Genomic DNA, 5,439 nt, shown 5'->3' with positions numbered 1-5,439 from the left:
CTTATTCTTAATACTTATTTTTGACATCAAAGTAGATGTTGCAACCATATTAGTTTTATTTTACTTCAAAATTATATCTTCTGTGCAACAAAATAGGATAATTTTTTTAATTATGTAGTGGTTTACTGGGAATTACAAGATCCGAAAGCACTATGAAAATATCATAAAAGCGATCCATATCACATGTGCACTATTGTGCAATTTTGAATGCAAGTAGGTGTGTGCACTTTTTTTGGAATGAGAGACTAAAATAATTTTCGTTTTGGATTGTTGGACAATAAAGCAATAATAAGCCCCAAGGAGCCGTAGTTTACAGTGAATTTATAGCAGCTAAGTGGCGTTGTTAGGTACGACGTGAAGCAGAGTGCCTAAAACCCCCTTAGCTGTTATAAATTCACTGTAAATCACGGCTTCACAGGGCTTATTGCTTTTAAAAAAAGGTTATTCACAAAATAAAACAGAGCAAATAAAGTGTAATGATATTAATAAAAACAGTATTCTTCCACCAAACCATATAGTTCCTCTGAATCAGTTGTGGTTGCAACAAAGTTGTTGCCGAGTAACACACAAACGTAAACAAAGGAGCATGTTTATTGAGTAATTTACAACAGCTTAGAACGTGGCTCAGCCAATCAGATTCAAGATAAAACTCTCCGTTTTATAAATGACAATAAAGGTATTCATATTCATATAGTCAGAGTCTTCTGGAGCCATCAAAGAGATTTGTGAGGAACAAACCAAGATTTTGCGTAATTATTAACTTATTATTAACCAAAGTTCCAAGATTAACGTCAAAAGTTGTGTGGCTTAAGATATGGCAATTCATTGTCATATGATTTTAAAATCAAAGTACTTTTGGACCACTTTTATGATGCTCTTTTGACATTTTGGGGCTTGACAGTCCCAGTCGCCACTGACTTTAATTATTTCAAGTTGTTAAAATTTTAATTTTTGGGTGAACTATATATTCAATGCATCCCAGTTTACTGCATATACTTTTTGAGCATGCAGCTGCTCAAGTCAAGGTTGGCCAAACTGTGCAGCACTCTGGAACCATATTCTTTCCAATTCCTCTTTACCCAGCTCCCAAAGACGGCAGAGATGGCGCACTCCTGTCCTGGCGGTGATCATCAAGTACTCCTCATTCTCTGGCTGCTGGATCACTGCGTGTCGGGCCAGAACCAGGGACTGGCAGAACCGACAGAGAACCAGCAAATAGAGCGAGTCTCTTTCTGCCTCATTGAGAGGAAAAACGCTTTCCCATCCCGCCACCACTGGCCCTCCGACGTCTACCGGATTGGGATTCTCAATCATCATGTACATGATGGTGATGGCCAGCTCAAAGATGAAATACCCACAGCTCATGTCTCCAAAATCAAGGATCCCACAGATCTTGTACTTTGTAGGTCCATCGGGATTCACCAAGAGATTGTGGTCATTAAAATCTCCTTGGTTAATGCCTGCAATGCAATAAAAATGTTTAAAAAAAGAACACGCTGACACAGAAGTGTTGACACCGAAATGAAAATAACATCTTACACTTGCGAAACAATGGTAGTTTTGGCACGACTTGAATCTGGTACTGCTCCAGAACAGCTTTAACAACCTTTTGTACAGGATCCCCATCCATCACATGAATATACTGGTTTAAGAGAGGAACGCTGGCGAGATTCCATATAAAATCTTCTCTCTGAAGGATGCTGATGTTTGGATGCTCCATCTTTATGAGAAAAAGCAACAAAACCAAACAAATGCCTAAATACAAGCAATAACATGGGAAACATTTGGGGGGAAAAAATGTTTAAGGCCTATTCACACCAAGAACTATAACTGTAACTAGGGCTGGGTGATATTTGGCATCTGCGATAATATCGTAATTGTTGACTATATCAAAGAAACATCTTGACGGTCCAAAAGCATTTACAGCGTAATAAAGCCAAGTAGAATGCAGTTAGATTGCTCTTATAATTCAAGTAAAGTAATGAAAGAAAAATGTATCACTGTGTGGGTTTTTGTTTTTTGTAAGATATTATATATTTTAGTAATATCAAACAAACATCAGCACAATTTTCCTAAATATTAGCGTGTGAGCGCGATCGCAAATGTGATATTAATTTTATACAACAGTTCAACAAATAATAAGTTAATATTAAGTGTTTTACATTTTAGACACATTATTGTCTGTTTGGCCAATGAAAATTGTTCCAAACAAAGCCGGAGCAGGACATATGTGCGTATCACGGAAGTGTTTTGTTCCTGAATGAATCTGTTTTTGAACAAATCATTTGAGTCAATGATTCAGTGGTCCATTCATAAATCACTTGCGTTGTTTCTAAATAAATCAGCCTTTTTAAACGAATCGTTTGAATGAATGATTCAATGAATCACTCATTCAGACGGGGACTTGCTGCCACCTACTGGCAGTTTTAGAGTCATATTTATTTATCCATGACAGGCCTAAACCAGCCAAGGTACCAGCACAAAAACACACTCAGCAAAATATTGTTTAATTATCATTATTGGAAAAATTCCAATAAATGTTGGGATATAATTTTTCGTCAATACTGCACACCCTTTAACTACAACCATAGTTTTAAAAATCGTCCACATAGTAACTATAAAGACGTGTAAAAACAATAGTTAGAATCCTTTTCACAACTACTTTTTTCAGCAGATGAACAAAAAAATAAAAAAGCACTGACAGTCAATCAAAATACATCTGGCTTTAAAGCGCATGCTGCAAGAACATTAAATTATTAGTACACTAATAAAAACAACAACATGTATTTCTAAGATAATTCACACGGATTGAACTTGGCTGTTTCTATGATCTACTTTGGCCTACAATGATTTTGGGAAAAACAGCCCAGACATTACTGTCCATTGCTATGGACGTTAATATAGTTATTATCGTCATAGTTTTTATTCTTGGTGTGTTTTAGGGTTTAAGTTTTCCTTAATAAATGGAATCAGAGATTTTACTTGCAGTAAAGCCGTATCCAATGTGGCGGCCATTTTCCCAACATCATACAAGATCTGAGTACCGCAGGTAAGTAGTAGGTAGGAAGGTAGGTAAGTAAACGCACGAAATATTTCTGCGGGCCAAAACCATAATCTGTGATAGCACACACACACACACACAAAAAAAAAATTTAATTAGCATTTGAGTTACAATATAAATCCATTCAGTGTTCTCCATACACCCTTCTGAGAAATCTGTCATTGTTTACTCACCTTTAACAGGCATTAAACACACTAAATATTTCTGCGGGCCAAAACCATAATCTGTGATAGCACACACACACACACACACACACAAAAAAATTTTAATTAGCATTTGAGTTACAATATAAATCCATTCAGTGTTCTCCATACACCCTTCTGAGAAATCTGTCATTGTTTACTCACCTTTAACAGGCATTTCAAACCACTAACCATCACGTCTTGCTGCATTTTAGGATTTCATATTTAATGAAATTAATAATTGACAGTTTTTCATACCAAATTCTTCCAAGCTCATGAGTTTGCCAGTCAGAGTGGGCAAAGCGGTCTGGGCAGGAAGGCCTCTTTGGTGTAAGAAGTTCATGGCGTGAGTCTGCAGCTCAATAACAGTGATGTTGTGACTGTCTGCAGAGTTCATAACCTTCAACACATATTCTCCACCCTCACTGGGGGCCACGTAAAAGTTCTGATCATCGTAACTGGGCAGCGGGCGAGTGACGGACACGGTCCAGCAATAGAGTCGCTTGATAATCTCAGTAACCTGGGAATGGCTGAGATTTGGCTTTGATTCTTTTGTTGACATGGCTGAGGATGGAAAACAGCGGTTATTTGTGTATCAATTCATAACAGGAGCAATACATTGATCAGAAATCACTATATGGTGCAAGTTTTTTCACTAAAAGAGGTGAATAGTGCACTCGTTAGGAAAAAAAATACAGATAAGGATATTTACAACATTATGTAAATGTCAGAATTGTTATTTCTAGGTGAACTATTCCTTTAACAAATGTTGTATGCACTACAAATAATATAAAAAAATAAACACTTCATATCAGAACTGTGTCTACTCAAAATTTACTTCTGAAACAATAATGAGCTAAGATGAATCAATAAGTTTTAAAACTATTACAAATAAACAATGCAACGTCGTCGGGTTTAACAAACTGTCGTGTACATTATCAAATTACACTTTAAGCATTAATATTCTCATGCATGAAATTCATGGAAGGTCTCGCTTCATGTGCACGCTTGGTTTTTGGAGTCGAGCGGCAATTGCACGCAAAGAGATTTATAATAACAAATTATAAACCGGATAACGGATTGGGAATAAAGCACAAAATACAATAGCACCTGCTGAGTATTGTTGCTGGACTGCTCAGTGTTACGGGGATTCAAACTGCGGTCGCTGACGTGTGGAACGTCATTACGTCACAAAACAGAAACGAGGCTGCGTTCAGTACGCTGGTGATTCAGTTAGCTCATAAAAACGTGACTCGTTTGCGCTAATCGGTTCGTTTGAATGATTCAGTTCAAACAACCGTTTAGAAACGATTCGGCGGTTCGGTATGTCATTTTATACCATTTTATGTCATTTATGCTCTAAACTTTAATAAAGACTCACAATACTATTGTACTTTATAGTAAATACTATAGTGTTTTTGAACTATACTATAGTAAAGTGTATTATACTGTATATATTATAGTAATTATAACACTTTGTTAATTAATGTTACAGCATACTGTATAGTGAACTAATAAACTGTAATAAATACTGCAGTATACTTTAGTTTTTACTACAGTAAACTGTAGTGTATTGTAGTATAATATGCCCTATAGTTGTAGAAAACGCAGGGTGAAGTAATTTGTTTATATTGCTATAGTTGTTATATTACCACAGCAACTATAGAATTACCACAACAAATTAATTCAAGTACTTTACTATAGTATGGTTCAAAAACACTACAGTATTTACTATAAATCACTATAGTGTTTTTTCATGTGGGTTTATTAGGCTATAATTGTTGTTAATTATGGTTTTAAGTGTTTCTTATTATTCCATGTGTTCAGTTTGCAGCCATGATTCCCCTCATAAATGTCATTTAAAGCAGAATTACCACAACAAATTAATTCAAGTACTTTACTATAGTATGGTTCAAAAACACTATAGTATTTACTATAAATCACTATAGTATTTTTTCATGTGGGTTTATTAGGCTATAATTGTTGTTAATTATGGTTTTAAGTGTTTATTATTATTCCATGTGTTCAGTTTGCAGCCATGATTCCCCTCATAAATGTCATTTAAAGCTCTAACGTTTTCTTAACACCAGCTGTGATTTGTACTGACTCCTTGTAATACGACATGGTTAAATCAGTGGTTCCCAACCCTGGTCCTGGAGGCACCCCAACACTGCATGTTTTGCATGTCTCCTTAAT

General features: G+C 35.8%; 1 pseudogene; it reads right to left on the bottom strand.

Moving 5' to 3' along the window:
• Window positions 1-912: 912 nt before the first annotated feature.
• LOC107701223 (hydroxylysine kinase-like) lies at window positions 913-4,377 on the bottom strand (annotated as a pseudogene).
• Between the last annotated feature and the right edge of the window lie 1,062 nt (window positions 4,378-5,439).

The sequence above is a fragment of the Sinocyclocheilus anshuiensis genome, unplaced genomic scaffold (genome assembly GCF_001515605.1).
Source record: "Sinocyclocheilus anshuiensis isolate Anshui unplaced genomic scaffold, SAMN03320099.WGS_v1.1 scaffold1754, whole genome shotgun sequence".
Lineage (NCBI taxonomy): Eukaryota > Metazoa > Chordata > Actinopteri > Cypriniformes > Cyprinidae > Sinocyclocheilus > Sinocyclocheilus anshuiensis.
The sequence above is the reverse complement of the archived record's forward strand: the minus strand, read 5'-3'. Positions and strand labels throughout refer to the sequence as shown.